General features: G+C 44.4%; 1 protein-coding gene across 4 annotated transcripts in view; it reads right to left on the bottom strand.

The window, feature by feature from the left end:
- SPECC1 (sperm antigen with calponin homology and coiled-coil domains 1) overlaps nt 1–21,212 on the bottom strand; it is a 285,266-nt gene that overhangs the window by 214,085 nt on the left and 49,969 nt on the right. For 2 of the 4 annotated variants that reach the window (XM_032591236.1, XM_030294993.1), the window contains exon 1: nt 14,099–14,274. The exons of 1 other annotated variant lie outside the window; for it this stretch is intronic. The gene's annotated coding sequence lies outside the window, so the exon portion shown is untranslated. Of the gene's footprint in view, nt 1–14,098; nt 14,275–21,212 lie in introns of those variants that run through there. One more of the 4 variants, XM_030294997.2, reaches the window with a different exon arrangement.

Raw genomic sequence — 21,212 nt, forward strand, 5'->3', positions numbered from 1 at the left:
GACTGGATCCCAACCACGTTGAATGCTGTGGGCCAGCAGGTGTGGTAGGTCAGGAGGCTGGTGAGCGAGGGCCCCTGACTGTCTGAGGAACTGAAGGGCCCGTGGGGATGAGGGAGACAGGCAGGAGTTGGACCATCAAAGTAACACTGAAATCTGAGGAAATTCAAGAAACTCTGAGGTTTCTCTCCCACTGTCTAGGGTCTTTGGAGATGTCTTGAATACCCGGTTCTTTGGCACCTCCCAGCCACAAAAAACAAAAACAAAAACAAAAACAAAAAACATGGTGGGATACAACAGGCATCCCGGAAAGTGCCCTGGCAGGGGCAGGGGAGGGAGAAGGGAGAGCTTCGAAGCACCTGAGGCTATTAGCCGGTTGTGTTCACTCCTGGGACCACCGGAAAGAAATGAGGGAAGGAGCGGTACGTGGGTGGCTCAGTAGGTTAAGCGTCCGACTCTTGGTTTCAGCTCAGGTCATAGGTTCGAGCCCCGCATGGGGCTGTGTGCTGACAGTGTGGAGCCTGCTTGGGATCCTTGGTCCCCCTCTCTCTCTGTCCCTCCCTTGTTTGGACCATCTGTCTCTCAAAAATCAATCAATCAATAAATTGAAAAAAAGAAACGAGGGGGAAAGACAGAACTTTCCTGGAGCTTGTACAGGTTCAGAAGGGTCAGGGAGCTGATTCTTGCCCGCACAGTCACCCTGGTTGCCCCAGGGTCACGGTGGACCCCCCCTCTGAGTAACGGGCAAAGTCTGTCCCTTCGCACAGGCTGTGAGAGTCTGTCATTCCACTGGATTTCCTTATTGTTCCTGGATTAAGTTAAATCATTGAACGCGGCTGATTTCTTGTTTTTTGCATTCCTGAAATATTCTTTTCTACCCCACAGGCTTCAGCTATTTTCCTGTAATGCCAGCTGGCTAATGAAAGCTACTGCTGTGCTTTGTGGGGTTAATTTATTCAGTGCCTGGAATATGCTCTATCTTTCCCCAGCATGAAATGTTTCTGCTATTGCGTTTTAAATATATACAATAGCCGCAAATATGAGGGATAATGTTGCAGGCTGCCCCTGGGATTACCTTGTCATTACGTGTCCCTTGCACGGTCCCCAGGAGAAAATCTACAGGGAACAGCAGTATAGCCTCGGCTCTGTGCTCTGTGCTCCAGGGTGGGAGCTGGTGACAAATGTGGAACAGCCCTGCAGCTGCCCCCTCAGGGTGGGCTTTGTGACACAGTCAAGTCTGACTTTCAGTGAAGAGAGACAGTCCCCTGTCCCTCAAAAATACAGAGCAAGAGCCGTGTTGTAAAGCTGCCCCCACCTTCTCTTTGTTTCAGCGTAAGGCACATTTCCTGCTGGCCCACTCCTTCCAGGTGCCTAGGGCTCAGACCCAGTACAGCCAATGACTGATCATTTAGTCTTCAGGCCTCCCCAAGGCCACTCCACGCCCAGAACAACGGGCTTCCCACCCCTGTCTGATTCCTGATCGCTGCCTAACTCCTACAAGTCCTTCTAAAACTCGGCTTCCTGCCCCTTGTCCAGGAACAGTCCTGCTTCCCCAGTTCAGTGAGCATCCACAACACCCCGTATGAAAGCCTAACACTCTGCTGACTTGTCTCCTGCCCCCCAACTTCCCAGCCTCGATGACGTTTGACCAAAGAACTCATTCTCATTCCTCCGTGATCCCACAGCTCTGGGCCCAGCGTCTGGTCCATAAGAAATGGTAGTTGAAGACGAATCATCAACCTAAATGTGAAGCCCAAATAGAACTAGAAAAATACTAGAGGCAAACAGGAGAAAATCTTTGTGATCTTGAGTTTGGCAAAGATCTCTCACATGTAACACCAAAAGCATGGTCCATAAGAGAGAACATTAAAAAAAAAACAAACATGATAAGTTAGACTTCACTGCAATTTAAAACTTCTCTTCAAAAGACATTATGAAGAACATAAAAAGACGAGCCACAGATCGGAAGAAAAGCATCTGGAAAACACGAAACTGGTAAAGGGCTTGCTTCCTGAATTTATAAAGAACTCACCCAACTCAACGGCAACTCTGTAACTGAACTCCGTAAAAGATGGTCAAAGATTCAACACTTTGCCAACAAGGATATTCTCGGGATGGCAAACGAGCACATGAAAAGATGCTCCACGTCATTAGTCGTGAAGTAAATGCAAATTGAAACCACAAGGAGATACTACTACACGCCTAGGAGAATGGCTAGAAAATAAAATAAAATAAAACAATATCGAGTGCAGGGATTTGGAGCAACGGGAACTCTCACTCATTGCCGGTGGAAATGCAAAATGGAATAGAATCTTTGCACAACAGTGTAGCTGTTTCTTATAAAATTGAACCTGCACTAATACAACCCAGTAATCCCACTCCTCAGCCTTTATCCAAGAGAAATGGACACTCGAGTTCACATAAACGTTTGTAATGGGAATGCTTGTAACAGCGTGATTCATAGGCTTGGTTCATAAGAGCGAAAACTTGAAACCACCGGACTGTCCTTTGAAGGTGAGTGGATATCACTGTGGTATGTCCACGTGCTGAATGATGTGCAAAAACAACGCACGAATTTTAAGTGCATTGTGCTAAGTGAAAGAGGCCAAACTGAAAAGGCTACATTATAGGATTCCATTTATAGGACATTCTGAAAAAGGCAAGACCATAAGGACAGAAAACAGAGCAGTGGTTACCAGGGCTTGGGACCTCACCCTACATTCCTCTCCAGCTAGTTGCTCATCTGTAGCCTTTATGATATCTTTTATAAGAAACCGGTGGAAGTATATAAATGTTTTTCTGAGTTCTGTGAGTCACTCCAGCAAATTAAATGAACCTGAGGAGGGCGTTGTGGGAACCTCTGATTTATAGCAGGTTGGACTTGTGACTGGCCTGAATTGGGGGTGAAGAGGGAGTGGGAGGAGTCTTGTGGGACTGGGCCTTAACATGTGGGATCTGATACTCTCTCCAGGTAGATGGTGTCAGAACTGAGTGAACTGCTCAATGTGTCGGAAAACACACATCAGAGGGACTGACTATAAAGAGGTACAAGGAAATTTTGGGCATAAGTTGTGAATCCTGATTGTGGCAGTGGTTACACACGCATTTGTCAAAGCTCAAGTGGGCTGAATGAATATAATCCAAGGCTCTCCTTGCACTGGCCCAAGCCCACCTTGCCAACCTCATTTCCTCCTCCCCTACTCATGCTTTCCGGGCTCCTGTGAAGCTGGCCTTCCATGGCCCCCAGCAGCATGGGCCTTGCCCACCCCCAGCCTTTTCTCTGGTTTTCTTCGCGTTCCCTTTGCCTGGTCAGCCTTTCCCACCTTTGCCCCCGCTTATACACAAATCTTATCCATCCTTCATGCCCCAGGGCAAATGTTACCTTTTCTTGTAACTGTATTTGATTACCACCACCCCACATGCACAAAAAGCTGGAAGTGATTTGCTATGCTGTAAATGCCAAGCATCTTATCTGCATCTCTTACATTTCTCACCATTTCTTGTACGATTGTGTACGTATCACGTATCTCCAACTAATTTTAAGTGCCAAGTTAGAGTCACTTTTGCATTTATGCACAGTGTCTAGATCGATGCCTTATATGTGGTAAGTGCTCGGAAATGTTCTGTTTGATGAATTAATGAAAAAAATCAATGGCCAGGGTGACCTTTGGCAGCTAAAGTTGGTGTGGTCAGCACCCGGAAAGAATAGTATCACCCAGGAGTCCAGATTAGATGGCCTCTTAGTGATAAGCAAACAGGACTAGGGAGGTTATGCCTCCACAACTACTATTCGTATGGTAGTCGCCTGGTCCCCCTACCTGGCTGATCAAGGCTGGTTAAAAACACACATGCCTGGGGTCCTGACTCAGTCCATCAAGGGTGAGTGCTGCTTCTGAATTTTTAATAAACTCCCAGTGTGACTCATCAGTCAAGCTTGGGACTTACCTTCCTAAATGGTCAGAGGGTCAAAGACTCACCTACAGGTAGCCAATAAAAAAATGCAGGCTTTGAGTATCTGTTTAGAGGTACCACACACACACACACACATGCACGCACACACGCACAGGCATATGGATCATCAAACTGTAATACGTCCATACCCGTCAATAAAAAGGAGTGAACTGCTGACACATAGAACACGGATGAATCTCAGAAGCGTTATGCTGAGTGGAAGAAACCAGACACCAAATACTACAGAGTGTATGGTTCCACTGATCTGAAATTCTAGAAGAAGCAAAAATAAGGTGGAGTGATAGAAAGCGGATCCGTGTTTGCTGGGGGCCAGGGCCAGGGGGCAGACAGGCGCTGGGAACCTGACTTCCTGTAAAGGGGCACAAAGGGAGTTTTAGGGGTGATGGGAATGCTCCGTAGCTTGACTGGAGTGGTGGTTCCAGGGATGTATACGTTTAGCAAAAGTCATCAGAGTATACATTGAAGGGGCACCTGGGTGGCTCAGTTGGTTAAGCATCCAACTCTTGGTTTCGGCTCAGGTCATGATCCCACAGTTTCGTGGGTTCGAGCCCTGTGTCAGGCTCTGTGCTGGCAGCACAGAGCTTGCTTGGGATTTTCTCTCTCTCCCTTTCTCTCTGCCTCTCCCTCACTCGTGCTGTCTCTCTCAAAATGAATAAACTTAAAAAAAAAAAAAAAAAGAAACTTAAAATACAGAGTGCCCATTCAAAATGGAAGCATTCATTGGTACTTGGAATCCAGGAACCTAATGATGATCCTATCCCTGTCCTTCGCCCCCTATATATCTGGCCAGTCACCGAGTCCTGTCACTTGGACTGCTAAAGGTCTCTTCCTCTGCTCCTTATTTCCACACTTCACATCCTCATGGGTATCAGAATTACTGCTGGTTTCCCTACCTAGAGTCAGGATCACGGCCCCTGTGCCGCTAGCAGGCTTTCTAAAACGCAGCCCGCTCAAGTCCCTCCCCTGCTCAAACCCTCCCACCACCACCCCTTTCAGGATAAAGCCCAAATTCCACATGCCAGGCTTCTTGTACCCTCACACCCACCCCAAGCCCTACCTCTTACCATTCTCGCGCAGGCCCACTGCAGACACCTATTCCCACAACGGGAGCTCCTCGAAGGCGCTGTGACCCCTGGCAAGTCCGGGCCTTCGCACATGCCATCCCTTCTGGGTGCAACACTCTCCCTGCTCCCTCAGCCTGTCCACTCCCATCCACCCTTCAAGGCTCAGCCGAAACATCCCCTGACCTAGCAAGCTTTCTGCTGGCTCTGATCTGGCACTGGGTGGGACACCCCTCCTCCAAATGTTGGCATCTGCCACACTGCATCACAGTTGCTACCCTTGGTTTGTCCGTCTCCCCACTGAGCATTCAGGCTGGGTACCATATTTTTCACCTCTGGATAGCCAGCGTCAAGCAGATCTCTGGCACACAGAAGGAGCTCAGTAAGTAAGTAAGTAAGTATCTCTGGGTATTTCTCTTTTTTTTTTCTTTTTTCTTTATTTGGGGGGGCAGAGAGAGAGAGGGAGGGAGACAGAAACCCAAGCAGGTTCCGTGCTATCAGTGCAGAACCCAACATGGGGCTGGAACTCAGGAACCATGAGATCACGACCTGAGCCAAAATCAAGAGTCGGGCACTTAACCGACTGAGCCACCCCGGCGCCCCTGTTTCTGGGTATTTCTAATGACTGCCTGCCTGCCTGCCTGACTGAATACCAAAGGACAGGGTGTTAGAAGTCTGCTGAAGGGCTATGATGCATGAGAAGGGAAGATGCTTGGGGACAAAGTGGTATTTAAGTTAGACTCTTGTTATGCACTGAACGGTGTCCTCCAATTCATATGTTGAAGTCCTAACCCCCGGAGTACCTCATAATGTGACTACGTTTGGAGACAGGGCCTGAAACTAGGTAAAATGAGGTCACTGGGGTGGGCCCTACACCCAACAGCTGGTGTCCTCACAAGAGCGGGGAGTTGGGACACAGTGGTGCACAGAGGGAAGACCACGTGAGGACACAGGCCGAAGATGGCTGTCCACAAGCCAAGGAGGGGAGGCCTCAGAAGGAACCCACCGGGCCAACACCTGGATCTCAGACTTCTAGCTTCCAGAACGGTGAGGAAATTAACGTCTGCGTTTAAGCCCCCACTCTGCGGTGCTTTATGGCAGAAAGGACCTTCCAGGTGAGAAGCACACCCAGAGGCAGGGGAGGCACGGTTACGGGGTGCGTGCCCTGGAATGGCCTGGTTTGTCAGCAGTGGATGAACGCTGTAGCAAGTAGAGCAAAACGGCCCTGAGACCAATGAGACTGTGGAGGTCCCAAAAGCCAGGTGAAGGCGGCCAGCCTTTCCTCTGCAGGCTGGTGCGTCTCCGCCCGGTGTGACCGGTGTCTGGCTGAAAGCGGCAGCAGGCCGGGCAGGGCTGGAAGCCAAGGCCCCTGTGTGTCCCACACTAGTGCGTACGAGCCATGGGGCTGCTGTGGCGGCTTTTGGGGACAGCAAACATTTGTTAATTTAAAAGTTCTAGGGGCGCCCGGGTGGCTCGGTCGGTTAAGCGCCGACTTCGGCTCAGGTCGTGGTCTCATGGTTCGTGGGTTCGAGCCCCGTGTCGGGCTCTGTGCTGAGAGCTCGGAGCCTGGAGCCTGCTTCGGATGCTGTGTCTCCCTCTCTCTCTGCCCCTCCCCCACTTGCACTCTGTGTGTGTGTGTGTGTGTGTGTGTGTGTGTGTCTGTCTGTCTGTCTCTCTCTCTCTCTCAAAAATAAATAAACATAAAAAATTGGAGAAAAAAAGTTCTATATGTATTTTAACGTGTGACACATAGGACTGAACTGTGTCTCTTTTGTGAAAAGGCAGAGCATTGATCAGGGCAACAAACAATGGGATCCTGCCAACCAAAATGGCCATGTGCCCTTGGCTGTACTTTCACGACATACCCCTGGGTCCTCCTCCGACCTTCACTCATCCCTACCCACAGCTCTCCTTTTAAAACGCAGGTCAGATTCTGTCATTCCCTGCCCTTCACTGCACTGGAATAGCAAAGTCAGGCCCAAAAGGACGAGTGTGAATTCACTTGTTTGCACAAGCAAACAGCTGGGGACTATTCATTCCTTTGTTCCCTCAACAAACCCTTGCGGAGCACCTGCTGTAGGTCTCAGGGAGGCACCAGCACAGGGACAAGCGAACACCAACATAATCTCTGCTCATGGGGGGATCGTGGTCCCGAGTTGGGGGGGGGGGAGGAGGCTACCATATAGTCTCAATGAGATCACAAAAGATCTCAACTGTGACACTGCTGAAGAGAGCTTACTTGGGGGGGGGGGGGGGGGGAGGTATGGCCAAGCCAGGGAGGACAGCCTGAGCAGGCTCCATGAGGCAAAGACAATTCCAGGATGGCCGACATTAACTAGGTGCAAAGGGGCAGAGAACATCCACAGGTAGAGGAAGCAGCCAGGCAAGGAGGTGGGAAGGAGTTGGCAGGAGGTGGGAAACGAGTGTGAGGGACTCTAAGACCCTGTGGCTGCAGGGATGACCTGAGCAGGAGACAGGGTGGAGAGCAGGGACAGGAGGGGGACCCTCACTTCCCTCACCAGTCAGGTGCCCCCCCCCCCACCACCCTCACCAGCTGCTCAGCAGCCTAAGTCTAGTCACAAAAGCCACTGAGCACTTCCTGGCGTGGGCTCCTGCCGTGAAAGGAGGGCTCCAGGTAGCAGAGGAGAAGCGAGAACTCTGGAAACCCTTAAGCTCATCAGTGAGACCAAGAACGGGTCCCCACAGGCAGTAGGTGCTGGAAAGTTCTCCAGCCCCCAGGCTCAATAAAGATTTTTGTTTACAACCCAGACCATCCTCCCAGGATCCCGTCCTTTATCTCCTGCATAAATCCTCCCCAGCGACTGCCCTGACTCTCCCCAGAGGGTGACTACTTGGGCTCTTGTCATTAGAGAAGACTCCTTACTGCAGCACCAGGTGTGGCTCTCAGGGCTCTCCGGGCTCCCAGGCCTGTCTCAGAGGGACCCTCCTCCTCCTTGGCTGTCACGTGTCCCCGGCTTACCTCACTCTTGTCACCGTAAAATAAATAACTGCTCTCCAGTCTCCTCTTTCTCTCTTTCTCTCTCTCTCTCTCTAACCGCCTCCCCCCCACCTCTCTCTCTCTCTTGCAGTGTCCTTGTCCTGAATTCTACTGGCTAACAAAGTCATCATAGACAAGAGTCACTTTCTACTGGCTAAATATCTAAACCTAATACGGTTCCTTCCAGAAATAGCATCCCTGTGATCAAGGCGACCTCGCAGGCCTTAGAGACCAGGTGACAGAGTTCTGCATTCGTTCCTGGTAAATTTTTTATTGTTGATTTTTGAATTTGGCATTATTTCATTTTCATTGTTTCTCACTCACGGTGAGTCAACAAGTTTCCTTTTAAAATCTGTTAACGATGGCAGTTTTAGGAAATTTAATAAGAAAAGCTGTGGAAAGAGAAAATCTGAGTGACTAAAATCTGGGAAGCGGTGGTCCCAGGGAAAGGAATGAAGAAATGGCAGGAGGAATGGCAAGAAAGGGACGGAATGTGAGAGAAGAACCATTAAGTTCCTAATGGTTGGATGTGGGGGGGGGGGGCACGGGGGGGGTTGGGAGGGGTCCCCACCTGTGCTTTTCTTAGACCAGCCTCCCTCTACTCGCCCCCTCCTGAGCACCCATGTAAATGGGCCTCTCATCTATTATTCTCCTTATTTGGTAGCTTCATAGCAACGCTCATGATCTGTGATGAGTAATTGGCTAGTGGGTTTGCTGCTCCCACGGGGCTGGCACCGTCCCTCTCTGGCTCGCCCTGGTCTCTGCGGGGCCTAGAGCACTGCCTGGCTGGGACCAGGCATGGGGTATCTGCCGGGCAAATATCTGGATGAATGGCCATCATGAAGGTTGGATGAACCTTTTTAAAACAGCGATAAGGAACACAGATGAAAGGAAGGAGAGAGGCATGGTGTGTCGGGGCTGGGGTCTATGAGCCACCCAAGTGGGGACCCCCTGAACACAGCGTGAAAATAGGGATGGGACAGAACGGGAGCTGCTTAGAGGTCAGAACTCGTCAATGAAGCACCTTTCCCTCTGTGCCTCTTGGGTTGAGTTTTCTCAACAAGTTCCTTGCTTCTTTTCCTAAAACATAAGTTAAAACCTGTAAAGAATGTGAAAACACTGCCACTCAAATGTTCACTCTTCCTAAAATTTGTCGTATACTTTCCCAACTGTAGGCCTCTATACCTGGGGTTCTGCTCCCTAAAATTTTGCCTGTGGGCCTGGAAAAATGCCTGTCTATCTATCTATTTATCTATCTACCTATCTATCTATTTTGCACAAATAAGAGACAAATACAGGGGCGCCTGGGTGGCTCAGTATGTTAAGCATCTGTCTTCAGCTCAGGTCATGATCTCGTGGTTTGTTGAGTTTGAACCCCATGTCAGGCTCTGTGCTGACAGCTCAGAGTCTGGAGCCTGCTTTGGATTCTGTGTCTGCCCCTCTCACTCTGCCACTCCCCCGCTCACATTCTGTCTCTCTCAAAAATAAACATTAAAAAAAAATTTTTTTAATAGGCACAGATTTATAGAAGAGTTCAAACATAGAAATGTATGTAGCAGAAGGTGAGAGAGACCTTGCCCTTAATTCTACTTCCCATACCAAGCAGCTTGATATTATATATCGACTACTTTTTTAAGATGAATTTTTATATACATGCAAATAAAATTAGGGAGTTTAGATCTCTTAATATAAATAATGAAATTTTAGAGGTAGATATGATTATACTGTATATGTTTACTTGAAAACATGTACCGTATTTTTCTGAGATACAGTAAAGGTATTTTACACTTTGGTAATTTGGTAAAATTGTACAAAAAGCTTTATTAGTTCTTGTTCCTTGTATTTGATTGCCTATGCCCATCTCCACACGTTCTCTTTGATGTTGGATGCTCTGTTTTCAACTTTTGCCAATCTGTCACAGGGGAAATATTGCATAGTATTCGAATTTGTGTTTCCACGATTCTTTTTTTTTTTTAAGGTCTATTTATTTATTTTGAGAGACAGCCTGAGTGGGGGAGGGGCAGAGAGAGAGGGAGACAGAATCCCAAGCAGGTTCTGCACTGTCATCACAGAGCCTGAGGCAGGGCTTGAACTCATGGAACCATGAGATCATGACCTAAGCTGAAACCAAGAGTCGGTCGCTTAACTGACTGAGCCACCCAGGTGCCCCTGTGTTTCCATGATTCTTACTGAGGTTGAACATTATATGTTTACTGGTCAACTGTATTTCTTCTTCTGTGAATTGCTTGTTTATAAAAATAAATATAATTTGCCTATTTACAAATTGTCCTTGCCCATGTTTTCTTTATGTATTTGTCTTTCTCCAGTTGATCTGTAGGAATTCTTTTTTTTTTTTTTTTAATTTTTTTTTTTCAACGTTTATTTATTTTTGGGACAGAGAGAGACAGAGCATGAACGCGGGAAGGGCAGAGAGAGAGGGAGACACAGAATCGGAAACGGGCTCCAGGCTCTGAGCCATCAGCCCAGAGCCCGACGCGGGGCTCGAACTCACGGACCGCGAGATCGTGACCTGGCTGAAGTCGGACGCTTAACCGACTGCGCCACCCAGGCGCCCCTAGGAATTCTTTTTTTTTAATGTTTATTTATTTATTTTTTTTATATTTATTTTAAGAGAGTGAGAAAAAGCATATGTGTGCACGTAAGAGCAAGGAAGGGGCAGAGAGAGAGGGAGACAGAGGATCTGAAGGGAGCTCTGCACTGACAGCAGAGAGCCCAATGTGGGGCTCAAACTCATGAACTGCGAAATTACGACCTGAGCCAAAGTTGGACGTTTAACCAACTGAGCCACACAGGCACCCCTGGGAATTCTTTATTTATAATGGGTAGTAATCCTCTGTGGTATGTGTGTTGCATATATCACTCTGTCACTTGCCCGTCTTTCAGTGTATCAGTTCCTTAACGTATAGAGAGTCGAACGTTCTTTCTCTGTCTCCCAAGATTACATGAAAGTTTGTCTTAAGCCATATAGGAAAAGAATGACACATTTGTCTCTATATAAGAAGAAGATATAATATATCTTTGTGTACATAAAATACATATATGTATGCCTCAAATACTTTCTATACGTATCTATACACATCAATTAGTGTTTCCAGTGGTTTTCTTTAATTTACCTTTTATTTCCTCACCCCAACAACCCATGGAGTACACACTACCTATCACTATCCCCATTTTACAAGTAAGACTGAGGGACACATAAGTTAGGACTCAGCGCCTGCCTCCTGAGCCCACACCCTTAATACTTCATTTGGACTCCACACAACTTATCCTCTCTATATATCACAAAAGCAACAGTAATTAATACAATGTGATAATGGCACAGAAACAGCAACTATAAATAAAACAGATAATATAGAAAAATCTTTTTAAAAAGCTTAAGGCATGAAAAGACAAAACTATAAAATACTAGAGAACACAAAGATTTATCATAAATGATATTGGAAACACTGGCACTATTTTAAGTCAGTCTAAATCCACTTTTCACATCATCCACCAAAGTAAAAACTAGAAGGAAAAAAAAATCCTTTAAAAGAGGATAACATCTCTAAAGTAAGAAGAATCCGGGGGAAAAACGGACAGTTTGGACTATGTAAAAACGTTAAATGGCTACATTTTTTTAAAATTCATTTTTAAAAAGTAACCAAATAGTCTGGGGAAAAGAACTGCCAAAACTATGGTGAATAAGTCTTATCAAAAACCTATGTAAATCAGCAAAACAAAAAATGAAGCAAAACAGATGAGCAAAACAGAAAGTACAACTTATAAACAAACACGTGAAAAAACCATTCAGCCTAATTATGTTAAAAGAAATGCAACATTACAAAGGGCCTCTGTTTTGCCTATTTTTTAAATGATATTGTCCTTGATGGAATGCGTGAAATCAAACGGGCACTCTCACACAGAGTGCTGATACAAAGTTATGAGTAACATACACCAAGCATCATTAAAATAAATGTTCATGCCCGTTTACCTAATAATCCTATGTCTGAGCATCAATTCTACAGATATGATCCAGAAACCTGGGGAAAATCACATGGCCAAGATAGTTACTGAAGTATTGGGTTTTTTTGTTTTGTTTTTAAGATTTTATTTTTAAGTAATCTGTACCCTCAACCTGGGGCTTGAACTCACAACCTCGGGATCAAGAGTTGCGAGCTCTACTGACCGAGCCATCCAGGCACCCCTAAAGCATTATTCATTACAGCAAGAAAACGGAAAGAAAGAAAGAGAGAGAGAGAGAGAGAGAGAGAGGGAGGGAGGGAGGGAGGGAGGAAGGAAGGAAGGAAGGAAGGAAGGAAGGAAGGAAGGAAGAAAGAAAGAAAAAGAGAAAAGCAACCCAATTTTTAAGAACAGGGAATAGTTAAGTAATTTATGGAACAATCACCTACTAGAACATTATACCCCTTAAAAATAATTTTGAAACGAATAACGTTTTAAAAACCCTATGCTATAATATCTAGTGGTACAACTACAAAGAAATATAGAAATTTTAAGTTGTTTCAGGGTGTGGGATTGAGTCATGAGTTTCTCTAATTTCTAAATTTACTATGGATTTAGAAGGACCGAGTCCCAGTCCTGGCTGTACCTCTTCCACCCACCAGTCATTCTGACCTCGCCCCAGTTACAAAACCTTTCTATGCCTCAGTTTCCTTGCCTGTAACAATGAAGATCGTAAATGTAGCCATCTCACGGGAGTGTTTTGAGAATCGGATGAGACGATACTTGGGAAGAACTTGACTGCCGTACCTCGCACACGTAAGCACTCAGAAATGTTATTTTTATCATATAAAAAAAAAGGGTAACATGTTTGCAGGGGAAAATCATTGAAATGAGGAAGCTATTTCACAGGCAGGGTCTATTTTCATTTGGAAGTTTAGTACGGTTAATTTCGTACTCCCTCTGCCTCTGCGGCTTTTTCCTGCTCAGACTGCTGCTCAGACGACACTTACGTGTAAACCCACGTGGTGAAGGGAAGATTAAAGGAAATGAAACCTCTACTCACAACCAGAACCATGTAAAAATATATAGTCCGTGGAGCTCAGTTGGAAAGGAACAAAAACCGAGCCATGTTGGGGAGTCCTGTAGTAGAAGCAGAGAACGTGTGTCTTTTTTACTTTTCTGTTCTAATGACAGGGAAAAATCACATTGTTTGAGTAAACTTAAAATGTCAACTTCCTGCATGACTGAGCTCAATATTTTAGCTCAGAAATTGGGCTCAGTGGGAAAAGGAGGGGGGGGACCCTAAAAACTTCATTTCTAGAAAATACAGTGGTGAAGAGATGTTTCAAAGTAGCCTGTGCTTTGGCCGGGGCTGGGGCGGGGCCAGGAGTGATGGGGGGCAGGGGGGTTAGTGCAAAATACCGTCTAAACAGAAACCGTATAATAAGTAACTTCCTAGAAAAGCCTCTGTCTTTGTCATATCTTTGAAGTTCTGCCTTCTAGGCCTCATAAGCACAATGTCTGGCTCACATATTAAGCACTGGGACATTATCAGGCCCTCTGCAAGATGGGAGGGCGACCTCCACAGTGCTCATCTTCATGGGGAGAAGGCTCTAGAACCTTCCGGGGGGCTAAGAACCAGTCAAGTGGGTGCTTCTCTCCACAGGACTTCCCACATTAGTGACAAGAATGCACAGAAGTAGCCCTATTCACCTTGGTTGTGAAAAGAGATCGCCACACTGCTAGTAATTAGTACCCACAGAGAGGGTTTCTTTTCCCAAAAAACTCTACACATTAACTTAAAGTCAGCACTAATCATCCTCACTTTGCAAGATGAAAAACGTGACAGGCAGCGAAAAAAGTCTATTTTTTCAAGATGTCAGAAGATGAGTTTTCAAATTCGTTTTTAGCTCAAAGAAGCAGGTATGTAGCGTTAAGTTACCTAGCCCATGAATCACCAAAAAATGTATTAATCACGCCTTCGTTATATCAGGATTCACTGGGTGTGTTAGACATTATACCTAAGGCAGAAGAACCTCTTCCCCCAGATACAGCTATCCTTCTAAGATTTTCCAGCCCCATCTTAAATAATAACCAACTCTGTACTTACTGCAAAGGCTCTCGCTTCTCGCGCCTCCTGGGAGCTGCTGACCTCAATCAGCAAGCCAGCCGCACTATTCTGGGGTCTGGTGCTGGCCAGGGAGGAAAACCACACTCAAGGGGCCCGGGCAGTGAGCATTTGAGCAATGCTTCACTCAGGAAGCAGGCGGTTCTCTGCTCTCCAGGGCTTCTGACGGCCTCTCCCCTCTCCCTCTCCCTCTCCCTCCCTCCCTCTGTCTCTCACAATCTCTCTCCCTTTTCTCTCTCTCTCTCTCTCTGACTCTCATACACACACAGAGTGCAAAATCATTTCTATCCTACTGGTTCCTGAATACTTACTTTGTACCTCTCAAAAACATAATGATTTAAAGATATAGGCACACACACACACACACACACACACACACACACACACAAAGATATAGGCTGACAAATTTCTGGCTGTTTCCCCGAGATAATCAAACAAAAAAAAAAAAAAAAAAAAAAAAAAAAAAAACAACCCAGGCTGTCTTCAAAGGTGAGTTTGCCCTGAAGCCTCAGGGCCCCTCACTTGCCATAACCTGAGGGCTGTAGAATGTTCTAAGGGGGATGGGGAAGTCAGGTTATGATCCAGAAGCATTTCAAAGCCGGCAGCTCTAATGAGCGGACTGAAGCTTGCTCAGAGATAAAGCATCTAAACCTCCAAGCCCCCCTGTCACTTGCTGTAATTTCTTTCTTCATTCTAAAGATCTTCATATCTAATTTTGAATTCCGAGAGCTCCAGAATTATCTGAACATTCTCACAAAACCTGAGGTCCACCAATCCTGCTGCTACAGATGGCCCTGTGATGATGAGATTGCCCGTAACAACATGGAAGAAATTCTGTGGAGGTAAACCAGCAAAGTGTGTTATACCTACGCTCACCAAGAACTGCAGTCATCACGGCTGGGCTGAGCTTAGTCACTGCTGGAGTTAGCTGGAGTTTAATTGCTATTATACCAGATAATAGGTGTGAAAAGCAGCCCCCTAGCTCTTTCTTGGCAGAGGAAGTTTTCAGAGCCTCACTGAGGCTGAATGCCCCGGGGTGCACTGTAATGCCACACCCCCCATATGCAGACGTTGCCTTTCTAATGACAGATCACAGTAAGGAGCTGTGGTCAGGCAGTTTAGAGCTGGCCTTCCCCTGTAAGAGCTGTTATTACAACTGTGGCCCCGTGCCACTCTGGCAAACACTGCTGCCTTTGGTGGCCCTCCCTCTTTGCCCTAAAGAAATCAAGAGACAATGCATGGGACCTGCTCTCACTGAAGAATATCCATCCTCCTGGGGGTTGGGGGAATAAAGGTACCTAACTCATGGGGTTGGGGGCACCATGGCCCAGACACAGGAGGTGGTAGTGAATGGGACTCTACAAGTGACGAAACTCCAACTCAGCCTCGCTCAAGCAAAATGGCAACCTACTGGCTTGACTAACTGGAAAGTCTAGGGATGAATTCAAGCTGGCTTCAAGCCAGGAGACCTGGAGGTTCAAATGTCATCGGGACTTTCTTTTTTCATCACCTTTCAGCTCAGCTTCCCTAGGTTCCATTCCTTCAAACAGCGGTGCTCTCAGGATGGGAAAGACTTTCCTAGAGGCATTCCATGATAAAGATTCCAAGTCTTTAGCATTCAAGACCTTGGGAGAGAGGCACTCCTCAGAAAGGAAACTTAACATTGACAACACTGTCCAGAAAGACCTGGGTGACTGACAGCCCCACGAGTTATAAGAAGAGCAATTCCCAAAAGCAAACACACACACACACACACACACACACACACACACACACAAACAAAACAAAACAAAACAAAATGCTACACAGGCAAAAAGATACAAACTAGTGCCTTGGATTAAGCCATTCATGTGATTGTGTCTTACTTCCCCAATTTGATTGTCAATCTATTTACAGAAGGATGTACACAAAGTGTTAAGTGTGGTTATCTCTGATATTGTGGGTCATTTAGTTTTTAAACTCACACTGTATCTTCTAAACTTTCTAAAAATAGGGGCGCCTGGGTAGTTCAGTCAGTTGGGCATCAGTTCAGCTCAGTCATGGTTTCACTGTTTGTGGGTTGGAGCCCCGCATCAGACTCTGTGCTGACAGCTCAGAGCCTGGAGCCTGCTTCAGATTCTGTGTCTCCCTCTCTCTCTGCCCCTCCCCTGCTCACACTCTGTCTCTCTCTCTCTCAAAAATAAAAATAAAACCTTTAAAAAATTTTAATTTTCTAAACATAATAAAAATTATTAAATTGTATAATAACACAATACATTTTAAGTTTATTTTTGAGAGAAGAGACAGAGCTTGAGTGGGGGAGATACAGAGAGAGAAAGGGAGACACAGAATGTGAAACAGGCTCCAGGCTCCAAGCTGTCAGCACAGAGCCGGAGCTTGGGCTCAAACTCATGAACCACAAGATCATGACCTGAGCTGAAGTTGAATGCTTAACTAACTGAGCCATTCAAGTGCCCCAATAACACAATACATTTAAAGAAGTTATTGCATGCTAAACAAATCCTGCTTACAAGCAAAAATATATATAGAATATCTATGAATAAATCTGGTAAGAAAATTACAGTCACGCCCCACCCAAATCTACAACATTTTACTGAACAACAGAAGAGAGGACTGGATGAAAAAATATACCATGATATTCCAATTAAATATTCATTCTCCACAAAATAATTGTATAAATGTATTATAGTTCCAATGAAAATTCTAATAGGTGTGAAAAATGCTCTATATTTCTTTTTTTTTAACTTTATTTATTTTGAGAAAGAACGTGTACAAATGGGGGAAGGGCAGAGGGAGGGAGAGAGAGAGAATCCTAAGCAGGATCCACACTCACCACTAAGCCCATTGCAGAGCTCGATCCCACAACCATGAGATGGTGACTTGAGCCAAAATTGAGTCAGACACATAACCGACTGAGCCACCCACGTGCCCCAAGAATTTTGATTAAAATAAAGATCGCATTACTAATCTAAGGATAAAGAATGGATTGTTTTTAAAAATGGTATTGGGAAATTTGGTTAATCATTTGGGGGAAAAAAAAAAGACTACTACCTCACACCGTATACCCAAATGAATTCTGATAAACATTTAAGTGGAGGAAAAAAATAAAAAGAAGCATTATAAGAAGTAGAAGAGAGGAGACTGTATCTGAACCTGAACAAGGTGAGAAAGGCCTCTGAGCCCACACACAAAGGCAGAATACATAAAAAAGAAACAGATTTGACTTTGAAGATAAAAATCTTTGGGGCCCCTGGGTGGCTCAGTCAGTAAAGCAACCTACTCTTGATTTAGGCTCAGGTCATGATCTCACGGTTCATGGGTTCGAGCCCCATGTCAGGCTCTGTGCTGACACTGGGAGCTTGTGTGAGATTCTTTCTCTCTTCCCCTTTCTCTGTTCCTCCCTAACTTGTGCTCTCTCTCCCTCCCTCTCAAAATAAACAAAAAAAATATTTTAAGGGATGCCTGGGTGGCTCAGTCAGTTGAGTGTCTGACTTCGGCTCAAGTCATGATCTCACAGTTTGTGGGTTCAAGCCCCACGTTGGGCTGTGTGCTGACAGCTTGGGGCCTGGACCCTGTGTCAGATTCTGTGTCTCCCTCTCTCTCTCTCTGCCCCTCCCCTGCTCACATTCTGTCTCTTTTTCTCTCTTTCTCTTTCAAAAATAAATAAACATTAAAAATAATTAATTAGGGGCGCCTGGGTGGCTCAGTCGGTTGAGCGGCCGACTTCGGCTCAGGTCATGATTTTGCGGTCTTGTGAGTACGAGCCCCGTGTCGGGCTCTGTGCTGACAGGCGGAGCCTGGAGCCTATTTCGGATTCTGTGTCTCCCTCTCTCTGCCCCTCCCCCGTTCATGCTCTGTCTCTCTCTGTCTCAAAAATAAATAAATGTCAAAAAAAAATTTTTTTAATTAAATAAATAAATAAATAAATAAAAATTTAAAAAACCAACCTCTGTTAATAACAAAAATCCTGTAAATAAAACATAAATGCCAATGACAAGATGAGACAAACATCTCTGCATAACCTTTGGTTCAGTTATTCTATTTGTAGGAATGTATCCTAAGAAAATAATCATGAATATATACAAAACTGTATGCATGGAAATTATGAGTTTATCCTTGGTTATAACAATGACAACAAAGGAAATAATTAAAAGTCTAATTGATTAGATTATTGTAGGTCGATCCATGTAATTAAACATTATGCAGCCATTAAAAGTGATACTATATCTATGGGGCGCCTGGGTGGCTCAGTTGGTTAAGCATCTGGCTTCAGCTCAGGTCATGATCTTGCAGTTCATGAGTTTGAGCCCCACGTTGGGCTCTGTGCTGACAGCTCAGAGCCTGGAGCCTGCTTTGGATTCTGTGTCTCCCTCTCTCTGCCCCTCTCCTGCTCATGCTCTCTCTCTCTAAAATAAATAAGCATTAAAAAAAATTTTTTTAATATTCCTTATGATGTAAATGTAAAAATCCTTAATAAAATACCAACAAACCAAATCTAGCAACACATAAGGACTATACACCATGATCAAGTGGGATTTATCCCAGGAATTCAAAGTTGGTCCAACATGTGACAACCAACCAATGTAGTACACCATACTGATAAAATAAAGGACAAAACCACAGGATTGTGCACGAATAGGTGCAGAAAAAGCACTTGATAAAATCCAATACACTTTCATAATAAAAATACTTAACAAACTAGGAATAAAAAGGAAACTCCTCAACTTGACAAAGGCCAAACTACAAACATCACACTTAATGGTGTAAACCTAAAAACAAAACAAAACAACAAACAAAAAAAAATTGTGCAAACCTGAAAGACTTCCTCTAAGATCAGAAACAAGATAAAGATGTCTCTGCTCTCACCACTTCTGGTCAACATTATAGCAGCAGAGTCTTTAGCCAGGGAAATTAGGCAATAAAAAGAAAGGCACCAGATCAGTAAGACAATTATAACTATATCTATTATCTCATGATCATATATGCAGGAAAATCTCCAAAAAAATCTACAACAAAACACAGCTAATAAACCTGTTCGGCAAAGTTGTAGGATTCAAGATCATTATACATAAGTCGTTTTCATTTCTATATACTTGCAGTGAACAATCCAAAATATTAAGAAAACAATTCTATTTATAATAGCCCCAAAAGGAATAAAATACTTAGAAATGTATTTAATAAGAGATACGCAATAGTTGTACACTAAAAACTATGAAATATTGAAAAAAATTAAAGAAGTCTTAAATGGACAGACATCTCATGTGCATGTATTATAAGATGGCAATACTCCTTGAATGGATCTACAGATTCAACACGATCCCTATCAAAATCCCAGCTGCTCTTTTTGCAGAAATTGATAAGCTAACTCTTTAACTCGTACGGAAATGCAAGGGACTCGGAATAATCAAAACAATCTTGAAAAGAACCAAGTTGGAAGACTCATACTTCCAAATTTTCAAACTTACTACAAACTATAGCAATCAACACTGTGTGGTATTGACACAAGGAGAGACATAAGCAGGTCAATAACACAGAATTGAGAGTCCATAAAGGAACCGATGCATTTATGGAAGTCGATTTTTGACAAGAACGCTGAGACCATTCAATTTGTCTTTTCAACAAATGATGCTGGGGCAACTGGATATCCATATACAGAAGAATGAAAGTAGATTCCTATCTCATACCACATACAAAAATTACCTCTAAAATGTAACAGGTAAAAATATAAAAATCTTAGAAGAAAACATTAAGTGTAAAACTTCATGACCCTGGATTGGCAATGTTTTCTCAGATATTAAACACAAGCAACAAACCAAAAAGTCTATAAATTAGACTTGATAAAAAAAAAAACCTTTTGTGCTTCAGAGGGCAGTGAAAATATAACCCACATAGTGGAAGAAAATGTTTGCAAATCATATATCTGATAAGGATCTATTATCCAGAATATATAAAGAACTCTTACAACTCAATAATAAAAGGACAAATAACTAAAAATGAGCAAAGGATTCAGACAGACATTTCTCCAAAGAGAATATAAAATATACAAATGGTGGGGCACCCGGGTGGCTCAGTCAGTTAAGAGTCTGACTTCGGTTCAGGTCATGATCTTGTAGTTCATGGGTTCAAGCCCCATATTGGGCTCTGTGCTGACAGCTCTCTCTCAAAAATAAATAAACATTAAAAAAATTTTTTTTAAAAACCACACACTTGGGGCACCTGGGTGGCTCAGTCGGTTGAGCATCCGACTTTGGCTCAGGTCATGATCTCATGGTTCATGAGTTCGAGCCCTGTGTCGGACTCTGCTGACAGCTCAGAGCCTGGAGCCTGCTTCGGATTCTGTGTCTCCCTCTCTCTCTGCACCCACCCCACTCATGCTCTCTCTCTCTCAAAAATAAATAAACGTTAAAATAAATAAATAAATAAATAAATAAATAAATAAATAAATATTAAAAAAAATTTTTTAAATGGGGGTGCCTAGGTGGCTCAGTCAGTTAAGCACCCAACTCTTAATTTTGGTTCACATCATGATCTCACAGTCTGTGGGATCGAGCCCTCTGTCAGGCTCTGCTCTGACAGTGTGCAACCCTCCTGGGGTTCTCTCTCCCCCTCTCTCACTGTCCCTCCCTCACTTATGCACATGCATGCTCTCTGCCTCTCAAAATAAATAAACTTTTTGAAAAATGACTGTTCTTGGCACTCCTGTTGAAGATCAGTAGGCTATATATGCATGAACTTAACGTCTCAGGTCTCTGTTCTATTCTATTGGTTTATACATCTGTCTTTATGTCAGTACCATGCTGTTTTGATTACTGTAGCTTTCATATATATATATATATATATATATATATATATATATTTAATTTTTTCAATGTTTATTTACTTTTGAGAGGGAGGGGAAGGGCAGAAAGAGAGAGACACAGAATCCAAAGCAGGCTCCAGGCTCTGAGCTGTCAGCACAGAGCCCAACATGGGGCTCAAACTCATGAACCACAGGATCATGACCTGAGCCAAAGTCGGACATCTAACTGATTGAGCCACCCAGGGTCCCTGTTTTTGTATATTTTTAAACCAGGAAGTGTGATGTCCCCAGCTTTGT

The sequence above is a fragment of the Lynx canadensis genome, chromosome E1, assembly GCF_007474595.2.
Source record: "Lynx canadensis isolate LIC74 chromosome E1, mLynCan4.pri.v2, whole genome shotgun sequence".
Lineage (NCBI taxonomy): Eukaryota > Metazoa > Chordata > Mammalia > Carnivora > Felidae > Lynx > Lynx canadensis.